Raw genomic sequence first — 21375 nt, 5'->3', positions numbered from 1 at the left:
TTTGGCTGCAGTCGGATCTCATGTTAAGTCCAGGTTACCACTAACTTGCCTCAGTTCCTAAATCAACAGATCAATTAAAGCTCTTCATGCAATGAAGAAATGGCAACAGGAAACAGATTGGATGTTTGGAAACTCGTTTGCAGCTGCACGGAACAATGCTCTGAGTCCAGCAGCTGCTCACATCCCACAAAGCTTGTATTTTACCTGCTGCTCAGCTGCTCTTTTTTATATACCACAAATTTAGAGGAAATTGAGTTAAATGACTGCTGTCAAAAAGGGAAGTGAGATTGAAGCTCAGTCCACGAGCAATTAAAAAAAAAAGCTGACACAGAAACCTTACATTTCCAAATCACAGACAAAGCTGTAGATGTTCTCCTCTCTGAGGGATGAGCGCATCATCAGAGTGCTGTCATGCTAACCTGTTCACAACAATAACAACACTGATTCCAGGTTATCGTGTCTGCTTGAGTCTCTGTACGAGAGTTCAGGCTGAGTGCATTACGCTAACGGCACGCCGTTGTGTGTGTTTTTCCGTGGAGTCAGGTCCTCGGGTCTTATTGGTGCCACCTCAGCCGCCTGTTATTGACTGCTCACGCGGCACTGCCAGGATAAACCAATGAGTTCGCACCAAGCTCCCAACCTAAAGTAAACAGTCGCACAGTTTGCAGATGCTTGTTCACAGACTGATGTTGGCATTTCACCAGCTCCGTCTCCTTTCCTGGCTCCTGCGGAGCTCAGGGACAGGCTATCCCCTAGCCACATCTCTCCTCTAACAGTCTGGAAGAAGCAGGTTTCGCTCCCACGGAATAGAAGTCCAGGCAGTGAACATGTGGACGCATGGATGTGTCTTCCAGGCAAAGTGCAGCTAATCGATCCATCTGTTATGGATCCATTGTCTCTCCATCAAAGTTCTCTTTCTTTTTTCCCATTTGCCTTCGCTGGATTTCCTTTTTCCCCAAATGTATCCAAACTAGCTCAGCTCTCCACTCGCCTTGCCCTTTCCATTTCCATCGCCTGTGGTGTGACTGAATCTCCACTTGAGCTGAAAGAGACCAACACCAACAAGCTCATCTGTGACAAAGTGCCAGCAGATCAGTGCAGACTCTGACAAGTACACAGGCCCCAGCTGCTCCCACTTACAATCAGAAAGTCCAAAAAAAATCTCATCTGTTACTCAAACATCTTAAGTGACCCAAAGAGGGTAAATGCTCCTCTTGTTTTCCATTGTGATGGATTTTTTGTTTCCACACATAAGAAAAACAACAGAACGAGGCCTTCGATGACTCTGAGCACGTGGGTTGAGCACACATCTCCCTCGCCTCTCCAGCCTTTGGCACACTCAGAAAGAGTTTCTGCTCAGAGCTGGAGGGTTCGATGAGGAATAAGGCAGGTGGAGTCAGATTGAACCTGTGCCCGCCGTGGAGGTCGGCTTGCTCCAAACCAGGACATAGCAAAGAGGCGTTAGGTGGAGAAAAGTGACTGCAGCTGGAGCTTTAAAGAAGTTTTCCCTCCAGACTGTTGCACCGACCTTACAGAATATCATCTGTGGGATTAATAGCAAGACAAAACCAGAAAGCAATCAGGTTCTTCATGGCCCAGCAGGTGGGCAAACATATGCTACAGAATAATCAGAGCACACAACCCAGCAAACAATTTCATGAAGTCTGTTTTATGAAGTCTGGGAACAATCCACTTCAATGCAAAAACAAATATGCAATTATTCCCTCTATTCCTGAAAATCAGCTCCTATTCTAGAGCTGATCAGATAATAAAAAATAATGTCAATTTTATTGGTTTTTATTTTCAGATTACAGAACCTGTAATGTCAATAATAAGAATAATATGATAAGATATTCACGTGGCAGCAGCTCAGCGGTCAAGACGAGCTGCTGAAGTTCAGACTGAGCATCAGAAAGATGAAGAAAGAATATGGCATGGTTGTTGGTCTGAGTGTTTCACACACTCAGAGGAAATATCCAGCCAGCATCATCTCTGTGGAAGGAAATGACTGGCTGACCACACCGGTGTCACTGCTGTCAGTAAGAACAGGAAACTGAGGCTATGGCTCACACAGACTCTCAAACCTGGACAACATAAGCTAGGGAAGCGTCTCCTGGTCTGACGAGTTTAAAGCATGGATCCATCCTGCCTGTATCCGTGTTCAGCCTGCTGCTGCTGCTGAGCATCGTTTAAACTCCACAGCCTCTCCAAGTGCTGCCATTGACCACACCCATCATTTATGACCTCACTGCACCGCAGTATACAACAATTTGTCTCCATATGTGAAAGCTGAAAGTACTGAATAGCAGAAACTAGGTTTCCTTCGCTGAGTTTTCTCAGATCAAAAAGCAGACGACCACATTGTACACATGGCAGACTGCTGCGTAAAGAAGTGATGGGAAACTGCTCGTGAAGCACACTGTGCAGGAAGTGTGGTTTTATCACGGTGGAGTTTTTAGAAGCAAGACAACAAAGGTGATACAGAATTCGTGCTAATGTTTCAAATGTGATGCCTAATTTTGGTTCAGGGAAATTTAAAATGTGAGGGAACTTCTCACGAGCCTGTGAGATGTTTGCAGAGAGCGGGGGAATCTGCACCTTGTGTTTACGTCTTTGTGCAGGATGTGTTTACTGGTTCTTTAATTATTTCATGTTTCAGCTGTTTGCTGCTCATGGAAATGGTTTTGTGGGCTTTGAGCTGAGATTCTGATGTCTCTGTCAATGCCACACACGTCTATATTTAAATAACACACAGCCCGTGGTCTATTTTCAGCGGTTGCTTTTAAAAAGTGTTCACAGAGAGAGTGTTAACAGTTAGATCCTCCAGTTTAAAACACCGTCACAAACAGAAGTGTCCATGAAACTCAAATCCTGGATGGATGCCACATTCGGGTCAGGGGAACAGCAGACGGGCCTCGCTGTCTCAGCACACACAGACTCTCACCGTCTGTGTTGGTGCTCGCTGAGTCCAGCTTCTGATCGCCACAAACTAAAATATTTCTCCTGATCCCAGCGAGCATCCACAGCTCGCCACAGGCTGTCAGTTACAGCATGGACAGGGTCCCAGCTCCGTTCCCAGGTATACCTGCATTCCTCCTCCTCACCTGTCTGTCCTCTGCGGTCATGCCGTCTTCTCTCTCCTTTGGTTTTCCTGATCTAAATGAAAAAAAGCTTTAGGGTACAGTAGTTTGGGCAGCACACTGTAACCTCCCTGAAAGTGAATTTATGATGTTTGTAACTGAGCTTAAGGAGGTTTTTAAATCCAGACTAAGACAACTACATCCATAAAGAAATAAACCCAATGAATTCATGCTGTATTGAGTGGATGATGTCAGCTGCTGTTTGTGCAGATGTTACAAGGTTTTGTTATTTTAGGACATTTATTTAGACGGCAGAGACTCGGCTGTATCAGGCTTCCTGGGTCGTTGACCCCGTGTTTTACTGCGTTGGCCTTTTTTCTCTGTGCACTATGTTCAGTTCTACTTCCTGTGTCTTTAGTTCAGCTGTGTTCTCACGTGTTTCCATTCATCACCATTATCCAGTGTATTTCAGCCGTGAGTTTCCCTAACTTCTTTGTCTCATCATCATCGATTCCTCGTGTGGGTTTCCAGTCCAGCTCAGTCACTCAGTTCAGTTCATCCTGTCCTTATAATAAACACCGTGCTTGCTCTCAACTAGCCTGCGAGTCCTGCATTTGGTCCTCTCTTCCATTCCAACACACCTGAACGCGACAGGCCAGATGTTTCAGCCATGCATGAATCCAGATGTTTTTGTTTAGGGGAACAAATCAAAGATCAGCTGAACAATTTCAACTTTACAGCTTCAGACATGGCCAGGTCCTCGCTGCTTCCACAGAGACACAGCTCAGAGACCACCTTTCCTCTCCAGCCCAGTTTCTTACTTTATTACCTTCTTTAACATAACAGATATTTTAATCGTTGCTTCATGATTTGAACCCGACCCTGCATCATTTTATCTACTCACTCACTCACTCACTCACATTTTATTCTATTTTATGATGTAATTGGTTTTTAGTGAATTTCATTCATTTATTCTCAGTTTTGGGAAGGTTACTTTTACAATGTATTCCACTACAGATTACAGAATACATGCCCCAAAATGTATTTTGTAATGTATTCTGTTACGTTACTCAATGAGAGTAACGTATTCTGAATACTTTGGATTACTTAATATCATGCTTTTTACAACTACATGAATGTACTATTGCTGTGTGATTTATTACTATTACTGAAGGTCTGCGGCTCCGAACCGTAGTAAAGGGACCTCTAGCTAATACGTCGGGCTCCGTGTTGGGCTTGTAGCCGAAAAATAGCTTTACTTTGTTGTCTGGGTCAAGTTTGAGACAGAGAGAGGTGTTGAAAGGCTGCTCCAACTGAACTTCTTGGTCATGTCCAAATTCATGGGCTGCATCCTCCTGAGGACCCGGCCTTCGCGGTCTACAAAACACTGAAAAAAGCCCAACAATAACATTTTTAGGTTGTCTAAGTGACTTATATATTACGTTTAACCCGGGAGTGTGCCGGGAGTTGTGCCATTCTCGGCCGCATCAGTAACCCTCGAGCTCCCGGCTAGCTATCGAGCTGGTGGGTAGCAGACGTCTCCGAAAACGTCTGCTACCTGCTAAACGTGAAAATATGTTAAAAGTTTATTTTGTGACCCAGAAAGATTAGTATGAGTAATTTTAAAACTTAGTAGCAGCCGCCATTGTTGGAAACTGGAGTTTGGCTGGGCCGCGCTATGAATTCTGGGATATGGTAGGTCACGAAGGACACACCTGACCCATCCTTCAAATTCGGAGAAAAGGAGGACGCATTTGTCGGCTGCATTCGGAGGAGTCTACGAATTTGGACAGCCTTCGGCGCGTCACTGTGACGTAATCGGTCTACAAATGCGGCCTCAGGATGAATTTGGACACGACCATTGTTTCAGAGGAAAACACGAACACGGTGTTTAGTCGAGTCTTAATAGCTTACTTACAACTGGGCTCGTCAGGCACTCTTCTTGGCTGCAGTGGTTATTATTATATTTAGATGCTTCCAGCTCCCATTTCTGCTCGATTACAACTCGTACTTTCCCACTCTCCTTTTTCTCCCTCCTCGCGCTCACAGACACATAACGGGTATGGCAGTCCATTCTCTCTGCAGCACGGACTACACTGCCCATGAGGCTACATTCTTTAGGGCTATGCCTGTAGCATTCTGCCTATCCGGTTGTTAAGTCTGACGTCACTAACCGTGTCTGGGCCTAAACTCCGCTGCAGGTCCATATATCAAACGATCACTATTGCATTACTGAGAGTTGAAAAACTGTCTAAAGTCTTTCATCTTTAATAAAATTATCAGCGTTCTGCTCTACCAGGTGTAACAATTGAGTTTAACATCCAGGCATCCATGAAAACGGAATTTATGACATTTAACAGAGTTAGAAGTTAGCAGGAAGTTAGCTCGCTAGCTTCTATCTAAATACAATATAGCATGTCCTGACTGCGGGATTTTGGAAACAAATTCAAACATACAGCTCTGCTATAACTTCCAACATAAATGAAGACAGAAAACTAAACAGCAGTGACGTTTGTAGGGTTACTGAAGTTTGGCTAGCTGGTATATAATGATGCGCTACGTGACCGCTAGCGACACAGCTATGTTAGCATAACATAAACAAGCTAACTTTTTTTCCACTCGATAAAAGTTAACGTGAGTGTTCTCGGTGGTCAGGAACAAATGTGATCGCATGGCAGGATGCTGTAAAAGGACCAAACTTCAGCCAGGAGAACAACTGAGATAATCCATCCACAATACGAGGTTAGTCATTCATATACTGCTGCATGGGCTGGGCTGTAGTTACATCCTAAGGTTTTAAAAACTGAGCTTAAATAAATGATTAGCGGTAATAAAAGCCGAGGGAGGTCAACAGTGATCACTGACTGTTTTAGGAGCTTTTTGAGATTAAATAGAAGAAAATACATAACATTAAACATGTTAACAACACAAAAGCCATATTAAACGCAGACTACTTTAGTAGGATTTGTCACGTCATCACTTAACGACCGGATTAGCTTAGCACAACAACAACAACAAAAAGGCGCTCTCTCACCCAGGAAGCACACAGTCGCAGAGAGAGAGCGCGTCGCCCTGTAACCATGGCAACTGTAACGCTGCCTCCTGGAACAACAGAACATAGCTGTCAAACAAAACCCAAACAGTCCTGACCCGCCACAATATGAAACAGGAAAATACTGCCGTGTAATCCATTTATTTCAACAAAGTAACTGTATTCTAAATACCACCTTTTTAAACGGTAACTGTAACGGAATAAAGTTACTCATATTTTGTATTTTAAATACGTAACGGCAGTACATGTTTTTTCTTTATTGGCTCTTACCGTACTTATTTAATTCACTGATATTTTGTGTTTGAATGGTCACATATTGATGTTTTTTCAGGATTTCTCCTTAAGTCTTATCAGCTTGTGAATAATGTGTGAAGCTCTTCGAACCTCGCTAACATGCATGAAACGTGCAGATAAAATCTGAATCGTTGATCTGAGCAGCCCTGCCATTTGATTCTGTTTGCTTTGATTTATGTGGGTCAGTTCATGAAAAAGGTCACCTGTGATGTCATAAAAGGTAAAACTGGAATTATTAAAGATTATTATTATTTATTAAAGATGACTCCAGCATTTGGCGACTGTCGGGAGGAAGAACTCCCGTGGAAAACCAGCACCAGCATATGATTATAGACTCTTGATCTTAATCCCATTGCTTCTATTGGAAACAGTATCATGTGACCATGTGACAATTTCAGGTCACTGTGTGTAACGCCACCTGACAAAAAGACAGGATTATTAAAAACCAATATGATATCTGTAAATGCAGATTATCATTAAGTTCGACTTTGTTGTGTCGTTGCTTCATCCTGTTTGTATGCTGCCCTTAGAATGTGACGGTAAACACTGTCCTCGCTGATCACTGCTGTACACCGTGATGTTTCCGGTAGCGTAACTCGTATGTGTGAGCTGAGCCGCACGCTGTGATTTGACCGTTTACGTTTCTGTGACTGAGACCCGATTCCAGCCTCTGTGACCAGCACACACACACACACACACACACACTCATGCCATCGTGTAAACACGCCCCCGCTCTCTTTTCTCATGTTCCCTTCCAAACTATTTATTAGACAGCAGCAGCTTCTGCCTCACTCTCAAAGCCAAATGTGAAATGAGAAAGCCCCGGAGAGCACTGCGCAGCACAATAGACCAAACTCAGCTTTTAACACAGAAACTCTGCATGTGGCTGTGTGACAGCCTCAAGATTAATGTTTGTGCTCATCAGGTTGTGATTTCATCAAATCAAATCAAATCAAATCACTTTTATTGTCACATCACATGTGCAGGTACATTGGTACAGCACATGTGAGTGAAATTCTTGTGTGCGAGCTTCACAAGCAACAGAGTTGTGCAAAATACAATAATGTAAACAAGCAAAATACAAGAATGGCTACATCTGAAACTAATAAATATATGTACAATATATAATATCAGGCTACCTGTGCAGGTTTAAGCTTTTGGGGTTTTGCACAGACACATAACTCACAGCAAAACAGATCTACATTTCATTTCCATCTTTACGTGCACCAACTCTGAAATTTAGTTGCAGCATCTCTACGTTTTCCTCTATGCTGTCCACGAGAAGAGGAAGATGCTGAAATAGCTGCTCTTGCCCCCCGGATGCTGCCCTCTTTCTGCCAGTAAGACCCGGCGGTTATAAACAGTTGTCAGGGAGGAGTTTAAACAGCGGCTCCTCGCACACATTTAAACGGGCTACAGTACAACCATCTCATCACTCACATCATCTCTCACGAAAGGCTCGGATGTTTGTGATAAATAAATAGCGTGAAGCTCAGCGCTTGACTCCTGGCTTTTTTAGAGCCTCTGAGTAAACCGTCGGCTCAGTTTACACCAAATATGTCAGTTTTTAGCTTCCGGTGCTGCTGCTGTGTCACATAGTTTGAATTTTTTACGTTTCCTGCAGGAATTCATTGACGCTGCTTTGAAAAGAAAACAGCAAACAGCAGCTGACTGTGTGATAACATCCTTGACCGAACTTCCAGCTTCTCTGTTGCTCAGCGTTGCTCCAGACTCCTACACTACGCAGCCTCCACCCCCACTTGAGATCCATTTTGCTCTGCTCTGCTTGGTTTTTGGGGTGAATCTCAGCTCGCTGTCCTGAGAGAACAGAAATGGAGTGTGGATCACATCACCGCGTACTTGACAGGAGGAAGCTGCTCTCAAACCTCGCTTTAGGAAACACGATGGTGTCTCAGGCAGTCGTTTCTGACTCACAGCTAAAGACGCTTTACAGGAACAGGACAGGCTAATATTGATGTGTGCACATTAAATCAGTACACGCAACTTTAAGTGAGAATGAGCAGCAGGGTCTGTGCACCTGTGAAATCACAATCAGCACTCAGGAACCAGTGAGCATCCTAAATCACCCTCGGTGCACTCACAGTCCTAGTTCATCAATGACCGGAGCAGCACGCCCTCAAGTAAACCTTTACCACTGCTGAACAACAGTATCAGAATATCTGAGTCAAAGACAGCAGCACTGAAACACAAGCAAAAACAAAGACTAAAGAATCAAATCAGAAAAGAGAAAAAGAGTCAAAATTAAAGATGTTAAATCTGCAACAACAGCTGCTTTTTAAAATCACATACACACCTGTTCAATGATTTAAAAAGGACTTAAAGGCTTTTGAACCAAACAAAGGAATGACAGCTCTGAAGCTCCTGCGGCATCATTAAAGTGGACAGGAACAAGTCCCTCAGAGTCTCCGCCCACCCCCTAAAAATGGCAACAAGATCTACGACTTTCTTTTCTCACCATTCAAAGACGGCAAGGACAGTGTAAATCCAAACAGAAGCAGAATTATATCATGCTACTCAAAAAGCATCCACCTCAGGCTCTCCCAAAAAAAGCACTTAACGTGTGCAGATCCGGCACAGACACACGTCAGCAGCAACGACTCTAACGTGAAACAGCGATGCAGGAAAGCAAACAGACCCCGGAGTCTTCCTGTGTGCTTCAGCTGGAACAAATGGCCTGAGTCTTATTGAAGGTGAATGCAGACTGGAGCAGCCTGATGCATAAATGATGAGAGACGACATTTACTTTCTCACATTTGGGGAATTTTGCTGACTTTCTTATCTGGACTGACTTAGAGTGTACCAGCTCACTGAGTTCACCTCCACGTGTGATAACTGAACAAAAAGATCAATAAAACGGAGCACAGATCAGAATAAAACAGCTCGGAGCATTAAATCAGTCCACATAAAGACTTCGAGTACCTGAACTCATGCAGCTGTGCAGCACACCAACACAGAGGACACTCAAAGTCACCCATTGCATCCTGCAGGGATCCTCTCTGTCACACTTTATTTCTTTCACTGATCAGCAACGCGAGCCAAAGGCCTCCTCCTCAACGTCGTTCGCTTTTATTCTCTGACACCATCCCTGAGCTTGAACTTTAAGATTTATGTCTCTGCAGAGCTGTAACATGAACAGAGAGACTGATTCAGTGAGGTTAGCCTCCTGAATACTAGAGGAGAACACACCGAAGAGCAACGTCCAACTAACCCACATTCACAAGTCCTTTTATTCATCCAGCAGCTGGATTCATTATACTGAGGCTCAGGAATCAGAAGGTTGGCGGTTCGATCCCTCGCTGCTCCCGGTGCATTTATCAGAAGAAACGTGTTCGTGTGAGTCAGGCACGACACCCAGAAAACGAGCCACACAAGAATAATACAATCATAACAACAATGTAATAAATAATAACCATATACAGTACACACGCACAGCAGCATGACAAGCTGGTTGTCATGAAGCGTCTCGCAGTGTGAGTGAGGTTGTCGAGCGGAGTGTCTGAGGTTAACCTAAAATAAATACCCTCTCTCTCCCGCAGTGCACCTCCCCGCCCCTGCTCCTGCCCCCGGCATCACCTCACCTGCCCTTCATGCTCTTTTTCTTTCACATACGTGTCCCCTTTTGTATTTTTCGTGAACTCTAGCTACCCCAATTGTCTCCCTCGCCGCCTCTCTGTCTCTGTGTGACTCTCTCTTTAACCCTGCTTGCTTCATTATGCCTCTTTATTATCCTCCTTCTTCTGCCAGTTTTTGTTTCTAAATGTCCTTTTGTTACCTCTGAACGCACAACAGTTTAACAGGTCATGGCAATATAACCCTACACACTGCACACAATGGGACTAACAACATGGGAAAGCTTTTTTGTTTACACAATTTTTGGATATTTTGTGGAAACACAAACAGCCAAATAACTTTCTCCAGTTTTTGTCTTTTTTTAATTTGAAATGACCTCTCCTGCCGCCAACCACATTAAAAGAATCTGTAGCAAACAGGAAGTGAAGCGCTGTTTTTACAACAACCTTTGCAGGATTTTATCAATCTTCCACTCGATCCCCATCGCACTCTGCATCCACGCACATCTTTGTGCTCCTGTGTTTCCCCATGAAACAAGTTTAGAAGCTTCAGGTTTGACATTTCCTTCTTTGACTGAAGTGTGTCAGGCTGTGGCGCAGTGTGCGGGTGCTCTGCTCGGTCTCTTAAAGTGCAGTTGGTTGCAGCAGGCTCTGGTCAGGAGTGACCCTCTGTGAGGATGACGCTGTCTGACTTCCTGACGGACAGGAAGCGGCATGTGAGGCTGGGAAAGAATGTCTCGGACTCCCGGACCATCAGCACCGGCTCCCCTCAGGGCTGTGTTCTTTCTCCCCTGCTCTTCTCCCTGTAAACCAACTGCTGCACCTCCACCCACCAGTCTGTCAAGCTAATCAAGTTTGCAGATGACACCACCGTTATTGGGCTCATCTCGGACGGAGATGAGTCTGCCTACAGGAGGGAGGTTGAACGTCTGGTGTCCTGGTGCAGCCACAACAACCTGGTGCTGAATGCCCAGAAGACAGTGGAGATTATTGTGGACTTCAGGAAGCACACAGCACCACTCCCCCCCATCATCCTGACTGACACCCTCATCACCTCTGTGGACTCATTCCGCTTCCTGGGTACCACCATCATCCAGGACCTGAAGTGGGAGCATCACCTCCGTCATCAAGAAAGCCCAGCAGAGGATGTACTTCCTGAGGCAGCAGAAGAAATTCAACCTGCCAACACGGACGATGATGCAATTCTACACCGCAATCATCGAGTCCATCCTCACCTCCTCCATCACCGTGTGGTACGCTGGAGCCACTATCAGGGACAAACAGAGACTGCAGCATGTTGTGCGCTCTGCTGAGAAGGTAATTGGCTGCAGACTCCCATCTCTGCAGGACCTGTACACCTCCAGGACACTGGGGCGTGCAGCTCGGATCTCAGCTGACCCTTCTCACCCTGGACACAGTCTGTTTGACCTGCTCCCCTCAGGCAGGAGGCTCCGGTCCATTCGCACCAGAACCTCTCGCCATAAGAACAGTTTCTTCCCCTCTGCTGTTGGACTCATGAACAATAACCGTATGACTGTTCCCACCACTAACACATGACCCTACGCTGTGTTCACTGCATCATTCCATGTTTGGCACTGATCACCACCTGCACTCATGTATATATCTATCTACTTAGTACTTTTAATTCTTATTCTTATTTTTATTTATTTATTTATTTATTTTTTCATGTCTATTTAAGCGTAATTTATGACAGTATGTTCGCACTGAAGCACCGCAGCAATTTCCTAATGTTGTAAACCTGCTCAACATTTGGCAATAAAACCCTTTCTGATTCTGATTCTGTGTAAGAGACCCTGGCTGACCCATCACAGCAGTCACAAAGTGCTGTACACGAAGGATAAAAATAAATAAATAAATAAATAATAAAAAAGTAATGAATAGACAACATAAACAACACAAAAGGTTAAATGTAAAAAAATTTTTTTAAAAATGTAAAAAAAAAAAAAAAAAAAAAGTAAAACGCATTGATCAACAGAAGGCTTTTTTAAATAGAAAAGTTTAGAACTGTTCTTTAAAGGATTCCACACAGTCAACCAAACATAGTGGTGGTGGTAGACTGCTCCACAGCCTTGGTGCCACAGACTGAAAGGCTCTGTCTTCAGTCGTCTTCAGTTGTGTACGGGGAACAACCAAGAAACTCTGAGTCTGTGAGCGAAGACAACGAGCAGCAGTGTATTTTGTAAGAAGCTTGGATAAATAATATGGGGCCTGGCCATTCAGTGCTCTGTGTGTTAAAACAAGAATTTAAAACAAATTCTAAAATCTGTTGCTAGCCAATGTAAAAAAATTATAAAATAGGAGTAATGTGAGCTTGCTTGCTAGAACGTGTCAGTAGCCTGGCCGCTGCATTTTGTATAGCTTGGAGGTGAGAAAGAGATGATTTGTCCAAGCTGGTAAACAGGGCATTACAATAATCTAAAGGCGATGACACAAATGCATGAACAATTTTTTCCAGTTCAGCTAAGGAGATCACATGTCGCAGTTTAGAAATGTCCTTAAATGAAAGAAACAGGAACGAGAAAAGATTTTACATGTGAGTCAAGGCCCAGAGAAGAATCAAATATTACTCCAAGATTTCGAATATTTGACTTGGCAGAAGGACAGAAAGAGGCAAGAACCTGACTGATTTTTGAATGTAGTTCAGGAGGAGCTACAATCTTGTTCTCGGTCTTATTTGTGTTTAAAACAAGGTAACTGTTTGAAAAACAATCAGAGTTAAACACTGGACTAGGGTGGACAGCCTATGCAGCTGATGAGGCTGAGGACATATGCAGTTGAATCATCAGCATAGAAATGATACGAAATGTCACTAAAAGATTGAATAATGCCAGCTAAAGGAAGCATGTAAAAATAAAATAAAAACCCAAAACTGAGCCCTGTGGAACCCCGCAGGTTAAGGGGACAATGTTAGAGGCGAACCTGTCAGTCCTAACAGAAAAGGTCCTTTCTGATAAGTAGGAAAAAACAGTCTAAAGCAGATCCATATATACCAGCCAAAACCTTCAGTCTGTTAAGTAGGACTTTGTCGTCAGTGGTATCAAAGGCTGGACTGAGATCAAGCAAAATGATCACAGAACAATTCCCTGCATCAGAAGGGATTAACAGATCATTATAGACCCTTAAGAGAGCAGTCTCAGTGGAGTTCTGCTTTTGAAAGCCAGATTGAAAAGGGTCAACAATCTGTAATCTGCCTTAAGGACCTGAATTAATTTTCTACTATTTTTTCTAGTAATTTGCTTATAAATGGCAATTTTGAAATAGGCCGGTAATTACTAGTAGAGACTTACTACTAGGATTACTAGTAGGATCTACTAGGAATTGCATTATTGTATTAAACTCCTCACTGGAGGGGAGAGGGAGGGGAAACGGGGGGACAAAGGAGGGCTAGAACAACTGAGCTGTAGTGTTCTTTTACACTGTGCAATATTTGAAATATATTTTTTTTATATTCAACTGTGCAATAATCACTGTGCAATATACTCACTCAAATGTGCAATCCTATTTATCCATATGACATATTCTGTACTCTCAATGCAAACTAAGAGTGTGTAAAGACTTCCCCAACACATCCACCCTGACACTGCTGTTGATCATCTATGTGCAATATCTCAGTCTTACCATGTTCTGTGCAATATTTTTGGCTCATGTGCAATTATTTTGGTCCCAGTCTGTTTCAATGTTTCCTACGCATACACCATGTATATAGTTCCACTCACATATGTATACATATACACTGTTTTTTATTTTATTCTATTTATTTAATTATTTATTTATTTTCCGCCTTCGTTGTATATTGGTTTCTCTTCTTCTTACTTTAGCACCTTTGTGGTTCAGCTACCCAATTTCGCTGTGCAAGAAACTGCACAATGACAATAGAGCTCTAAGTCTATATGGCATATTTATGCTTATATCCTTACTCTCATTCCCCTTATTGTATCTGTAACATGCAACTTCTGTCGGTGCCGTGCTACTGGAAACTGAATTTCCCGGAGGAACCCACCCGAGGTATTAATAAAGTTTCATCTAATCTAATCTAATCTAATCTAATCTCAGCTAAACATTGTGCAGTTACTGGACTTTAAAATGCCTCTTTATGGTCCAACTTCTTCTAGTTTCTTTTGCAAATTTAAAGCATAATGACATACACCAGTATGTCATTGTGCATTGTGAATATATTTGTCAGAGAGTGCAACACTGACCCTAACCTGCACTGGATGTTTGTAATACTGAATCTGATGCTAATAGTTAATACTGCTGCAGGTCTGAGTGGAGGTTCTGCCACCAGCAGCTGGCCTCCATCATACTCAGGACATTGGTCCACTCATCGTCTTCTGGGATTTTTGTTGTCCTCCATATTAACCTGCTCTTTCTCTCTCTATCTCTCTCCTTTGATTTGTTCTAAGTGCTGATTGGTTGCTGAAGCTTGATGGATGTGTATAAAAGCACGGCACCTTGGTCCTTCTCTCCTGCTACATGATCTCCATCAGCACCGTCATGTTTCTGTTGATGCTGCGGTGGAGGGAGTTACCCACAGTACTGTTCTGGTTTCTTCTTCTTTGGTTTCCAGGTCGAGTTTAGGGCTCGTGATCTTCTTCATCTTTCGTTTGTTTTAGCCGGGCTCTTTTCTTTGGGAGTATTTTCAATGTTTCCATTATTTAAAGCAGCATTGTGGCATCTCATGTGCTGTGTTGCTTTGAGACAAAAATTTAGGGAGCGTAACAACTCAACTGAAAGAAAACAGACCCACTCCATGTCCTGGAGCCCGACACTGTGGATGCAGCGGGTAGCTGTGCTTATGATAAACTCCACATGAGTTTAATGAGTCAAAGTGGTGGCCCCTCCCACAGCTGCTGGGTCTTTCAATAATCACCACCTCTAATAAAAAGGAGTTGCTTATTAAGGAATCGACTAATCAAAGTCTGTTAATGACTGTTGCTTCTACTCTGCGTACATCGAGACACAGTAAGGGACGCTCTTAGATCTGCTGTAGAGCAGATCCTCCAGGTTTCTTTTTCACTGTGCAAAATTGACAAGACGTCTGACATCGAGTGGTTTGAATATCAATAAACAGCCAGAGCGATAACACATCAGCTGTGTTAATGAATGTCACAGCCACGATACAACATATGGAGGAAGCCCCCCAGCTCCTATCGCAGGGCCACAGTTTAGGTTTCACAGTTAATTACAGTCACTTTTATTGGCATCGTAAATCATCATTACTATTAACAACTGTGTGCCTTTTATGATTTCTCACCTCACAGTGAAGCTGATTTAGTTACTGCGTTTGTTCCTGTCTCACACATGAAACACGTAACCGCTGCATCCAGAGCCCAGGAGGCTGAAAATACATCTCATCAACATGCAAATGTTGTAATTGATCAAAAGTATGATTTAAATCCAATTAATTATGCAGCTAGGCTCATAAGAGCTCTGCTGTCAGCCTGCCAGGTGTGAAGCTACAGCACAGGTGGAGGCAGACAGCGACCACGTCACAGAGACGACCGGCTATAGATCCTCAGCAAATGCTGTGTGTGTGTGTGTGTGTGTGTGTGTGTGTGTGTGTGTGTGTGTGTGTGTGTGTGTGTGTGTGTGTGTGAGGGAGAGATCCAGTTATTGATCCAACCTGCTGGACTCTTGCATTTGGTCATTCTGGTCACACAGATGGTAAACGGGTCACATTAAAGCTCTTCTTTAGACTTTAGCCACACTCACAGTACAGACACAGAGCTTCAGCAGCCACCGCGGACAGTGTTGTGCATTCACTAACTTTCCCACTTAGACGTGCAGACTGTTCAGATGACCACACACGTGCATGTTTATTTGTTAACAGCCTGTGTGTTATCCTCCATAAGGGCCTTCATAAAGTGTTTGTGAACCAACATCAGAGCTGAGAGAAAAACCCATCAGATTCATTATCGTGCAGTAGAGACACGAAACATAGTCGATATAAAGTGGACAGAGCTCGTCCATGCATGTTCTGACAGACAGCACAAACAGCCGGTGACAAAGAGAACAGCACCGAGCTGAACCAATCATGCGGCTGGGACAGAGCCAGAGAAAGAGCACAGGCGCTAATGTTTGGGCTGCTCCACACTTGAGTGTCAGTGTCATGCTCTTCTTCATTTACATGAGAACGATTCTTAAATAAGTACGTGTTTCCTGTTTGGCTCTATTTCAAACATTTGGAGACACAAAAATAACAATTTTAGTTTGACTTTTTTGTATTAATAATTATTTTATGTCTTTGATTTTTCTTTAAAATGCAGCTCTACATTTTATCGTGTTCAACTTCTGACAGAAGATAAAGATTTAAACCATTTAACCAGCAGTAAAAAGAAACCTTTATATTTATCAGAAACTTACTTACTTTACTTACTTACGTAATCAATTTACTTCATTATATTTATCGATAGTGATGTGAAAAATGTATAATGCTGCTGGCAATTTTATTTATTTAGCACATTTCATAATAGCAAGCTCAATGTGCTTAATGCAGAGGATGAAACCATAGAAACCTGTGTAGGTTGATTGTGCCTTAAGGCAGTGAAAACAGACAAAGAATTATAAAACAATTATTGAGTGCAGGGCCCAGTGAAAAACGTCTGTTTTTAAATGTATGCATATCCATGTGATGTCATGTCTGCTGTTATTTTTCATGCACTGACATATTTCTGGGGATCTGTAGCTGCAGTCTTATTCCCAGCTTTGCCGAGATTGTTGCACTCCTCTCGTTTGTCTGAATGTGACGACTTTTCTCTGAGATTAGAAATCAGACAACAATTCAAAGCTTCTTTTTTTTCAGGATTAAGAACTCTGACATGAAAGGAGTAAAAGTATAAAAGTACAGAAATTAGTAAGACAGTACAGTAAGAGTGTCAAATAAATGTACGTACACTAGTCCTTCCTACTAACTGCAGCAGCTGTTACAGCATCTGTACAAGTCGGGGAAATGACACCGACAACACTCGCTCTACTCACTCGGCATTGTGTTAAGATCATCAGCGCACTATATACGTATAGTTTGAGCCAAAGTTCATCTTCTACGAGTCATCCTAACACAACACAACAACTTACAGAATATCACAGAAAAGATCAGCTGCCATACTTCCACCACCACAGCATGACTCTCAATGCTTTGAGCACACTCGCTCAAACACCTAACACTCAGCGAGACGGAGCAGCGGCTGGAGCGCAAACATGTGGATGAGGTGGGTAGGGTCTCTGCTGCTGCTGCGAGTCTACACTCTGTCCTCTGATGGACTAAAACCTCCCAACAAAGCTTAAAGTAAGAAGAGGAGCTGTTGAGGAGAAGACTCTTCGCTAGAAATGGCACAGTCTAATCACCATGAGGAGAAAAGGCTGAACACTGGAATAGGAAGGGAATCAGCCGGTCTGAGCGGCTCTGCGCTGACCCGAGGAGGAACCCGGTCACACCGAGGCCACAGCAGCTGACACTAACACTCCAAACCTGCACCTTTGATCGAGTCGTGCCAATCCCCTGCAGAGCCATAAACGTTACACAATAACGACGATAACAGCAGAGTGCGCAGAAGGAAAAACAGCCAAGTCCAAGTTTGACAAGAGTGAAGGAAGAGTCTGACTCTGCCTGCACACGGGGGTCCTTTAAAAATTGCCTCACACCCTCTGCTCATTCAACATGAAGAGTCTGCAGGTAGAAGCAGGTGAATGTGTCACCTCAGGATCAACCCAACACTCCCCAAATCACGCGAATCCAAACGGACCCACACTCAGAACCAACAATCAGGGACACGCAGTTCAGACGCGCTAACTTACAGGATCCGGTTCCGCTGCACTCACAGTCCGTTACCGATCAGTATCCGCAGACAGGTGAGTAATCCCCGCTGCGTGATCGCGTCTGCGTTTCACACGGAAACTCGCAGAAATCTGAGCATAACATCGCTCCACGGCCAAAGAGCTCCGACTCCCTCACACACGTCATCCCTGCGCGCTTCCTCCGTGCGCGCGCGGAGGTCACGGCAGAACACAGCGAGACGTTTCACTCACCGTTCCTGCGCGAGCATGTCACCACATCCCCACGGTCACTCTGCTCCACTCCGCGCTCACAGCCACGAGCACCGAGGAGCGCAGACCCGCGGGGACGCGCAGAAGGCGATGCGCGTCCGACGCAGAGAGCCGGAGAAAGGGCCAGACAGGTGGAGGAGGCGAGGGGGAAGCTGGAGAAGTGCGCGCAGCCGGAGCTGAACTCAGAACATCCACCCGCTCCACCCGCTGCGCTCTGATCCCTCCTCCTCAGGCCTCAGCCGAGGGAAGCCTGCCCCCCACTCACACCCCCACCTTCGTCACTTGACAAACGTGATCCGTTTGGTCGTTCCTGATGACGTGATCGGGCGAGAGAAAGACCAAGCCTGACGAATTTGCGTGTCATCCTTGCGCAGGGGCCATGCTAATCTTCTCTGTATCGTATCCAATTTAGCGTACGCGCTTGCCGAACCAAGCCTGACCTTGACCTAACATGATCCTTACGGGTCAGGGGTCATAGTGGGATGTGTGATCACTGTCAATATTAGAGTGTAATGTTTCTTATTCTGTGTCTGTGGACAGTCTTTAAAAAGTGTTTGTGAACCAACTTCAAACAAACTCTTTCTGGGGTCAAAATAAACAAAGGCAGAAACACAGTTTCAAAAATTATTATCGCTTTGATGCAAATTAGCATCCACAGCGATCGATAAACGTTTCATAGAGCTGAGCATCAGGCAGCATTCAGCCTGCTGTATGGTGGAGCAGCTGTGAGTGCAGCAGGGCTTTCTGAGGACACAGCATTTTACATATTACAATGGGCCTTAATTAGAATAACACTGAGAAATGTTTGTAGGTCATCAGAGGCTTTTATTTAACAGCAGGACTTAGTACAGCCTCCTCTCATAAACATTTTCATGTCTTACTACATCACTGACAAAACATAATGTATCTGTACGGCAATGTTCCCTCTAATTTGCCATTTATCTGAGCGAACACACAAACTCCCTGAGCGGTCCCTTGGACCACTGTGAGCAACAGCAGACGTGTGCACTGTGGTCATGCCAGCATCAAATCCATCCAAGTCACATGGTTTATTAAAATAATCAAATTACATAAATTTACATTTATGTTAGACTACTTTTAATTAACTGCTTTAGCCCACTTACAATGAAAACTTAAAAAAATCTTGTTCATAACCCGTGTAGTATGTTAACACTATTGGAAGTAAAAATAACTTGAACTCCAATTTTGAAAACACAACTTTCTGTCTTTCTTTCTTTTTTAACAAAAGCTCTGACTTGTATTATGAGTCTGTGGTCTGGGAGAGAGTCCTGTAACTCTGTGTCTGCAAAATACAGTATATAATGACCAGTGTTGGGCAATTAATTATATAGTTACTTCTGCAAAAAAAGTTACTGAGTTTTGCAAACAACAAAGTTTTTTGCGGCTGTTTACTTAGAAATGCAGCCAAGGCGTTTTTTTTAAATAAACATTTCAAACTATTTACAGAACAATCAGCTGTTCTGCATCAAATCTGATGCCACACAAATTATTTGTGCCACTCCAAAAATAATTTCTGTCCACTATGAGATAAAGGAGAACAACAGGCCTGACAACAGGAGATGTGTCACTCCTGTAACACCTGTAACATTCAGCAGTCGCCTCATTGTTCTGACACACACAACAAAACTATTGACTACACTACACACTAACTACACAAGATTTGAGCTAAACGTCGCAAATCTCTCACATCTCCAAAGGTTGATTCTGTTCATCTGGACGTAGTTTTGTGGGAGAAACGTTTCGTCACTCATCCAAGTGACTTCTTCAGTCTCAGCTGACTGCAGCTTTCCCCAATCTTATAAACAGTACATTTGCATAATGACTGAAACCAGCCCACTGAAGGAACAATGGGCTGGGAGGTCAGTTCCTTAATCTTAATTATGCAAATTCTCATGACCATTGATCAACAACCACTGACCAAAACCCACTGATCAATGGCCATGAGTACCATTCACAGAGAGTTGGGGTGTCACGGCGAGTGAGAGGAGCTGTGTGGAGGAAATGAAGGAGGGAGGATCCAAACGCAGGCAGTAGTGGAGAAGTGAGGGTGGTTTATTGAGCACAAAATAAGGACAAACAGCAAATGGAGCACGAACTAAACTAGACTGGAAACAACTAAACTACAGAGCACAAACCTGGACAAGAATGAGAACGAGCAGAGGAGATGGACAGCAGGGTGAACACACGAGCGAGACACGGTGGTTACACAGACGGACCAGCAACTACAATGACGGAGGACACGACTTAAATACACACAGAGAAACACGGGAATTACACACAGGTGGTGGACACAGCTGGGAACAATCAGTAAGATGAGACCAAGGTAAAACTGAACACTCACATGAGACACAGACCTTCACAATAAAACATCACACGCAGGCTCGACATCAAGAGACAGACAGGAAATGACATATGAAACTAAACCCACATCTTAAACCCAGATAAACAGAAACATGGAACTCTAATAATAGACATAATCATCACCCTTAACACAACAAGAGAACAAGAAAACAATCTCTGATGCAAAATTACACCAAAACATAATAAACTCAAAATACTGGGTCCCACGGACCCAGAACCGTGACATGGGGAATGGCTGCAATCACAGCATTGTAAGATGGCAAAAGATGTACCCTTAGGCCCCCTCCTCGATTCAGAGATGGTCTTTCCCTTTTCACGTAAATGGCCTCCTTGACTCCGCGCTCAAACCAGCGTTCCTCCCTGTCCACGATGTGTACATCCTCATCATTGAAACACAGCCATCACTCCTAAAACGTCCCCCTTCCTAAACACTAAATGCCATGTTGCCATATCATGTTTTTATTGGTCAACATGGTACATTTTTCGACCAATAGGAAAGGGTGTGGGGTTTTTTGGTTTTGGTGTTGCTCACAGGTGGAGAGTGCTTTCAAGCGTTTTCCTTATAAAACGCTGTTTTTACCATTTCTTCCCGCAGTAAATATAAACAATGATAGTATTCAGGAAGAAAACCAAACATTGCAAATATTTTTATGATAACTGGTTTCACGTGGCCTATCAACACAATTTAAAAACTGGTATAAAGTCCACACTTTTTCCATCAATTGCTCCGTCTGTCCTGCTCACATCTCCAATAGTTGTACATGTTGTCATTAACGTGGCTTCACTCCACATCAGCCACACTGCTTTGCTAGCTAAAACACCGGTGTCGGCACATAAGGACGCTGTCATAGCCTGTCAACGACGTTGATTAGCTGTGTATATACGACTGTGAATCGCATCATTGGCTAGATTA

General features: G+C 43.7%; 1 protein-coding gene and 1 non-coding gene across 6 annotated transcripts in view; both read right to left on the bottom strand.

Annotated features, from left to right (window-relative positions):
* htr4 (5-hydroxytryptamine receptor 4) overlaps positions 1–18218 on the bottom strand; it is a 162990-nt gene extending 144772 nt beyond the window's left edge. For 3 of the 5 annotated variants that reach the window (XM_085286913.1, XM_085286896.1, XM_085286921.1), the window contains exon 1: positions 17832–17987. The gene's annotated coding sequence lies outside the window, so the exon portion shown is untranslated. Of the gene's footprint in view, positions 1–17831; positions 17988–18062 lie in introns of those variants that run through there. The other 2 variants (XM_085286906.1, XM_085286929.1) reach the window with 1 other exon arrangement.
* Positions 18219–18409: 191 nt separating this feature from the next.
* Positions 18410–18515, bottom strand: LOC146581775 (U6 spliceosomal RNA). Its single transcript, XR_014888951.1, has one exon. It is a non-coding gene; the product is annotated as a U6 spliceosomal RNA (small nuclear RNA).
* Between the last annotated feature and the right edge of the window lie 2860 nt (positions 18516–21375).

This window comes from Mchenga conophoros, linkage group LG2 (genome assembly GCF_057382185.1).
Source record: "Mchenga conophoros isolate Kocher_MC1m ecotype Shallow Benthic linkage group LG2, M_conophoros_male_GT1.1, whole genome shotgun sequence".
Taxonomy (NCBI): Eukaryota; Metazoa; Chordata; class Actinopteri; order Cichliformes; family Cichlidae; genus Mchenga; species Mchenga conophoros.
Note: the sequence above shows the minus strand (reverse complement) of the source record. Positions and strands in the feature narration are given on the sequence as shown.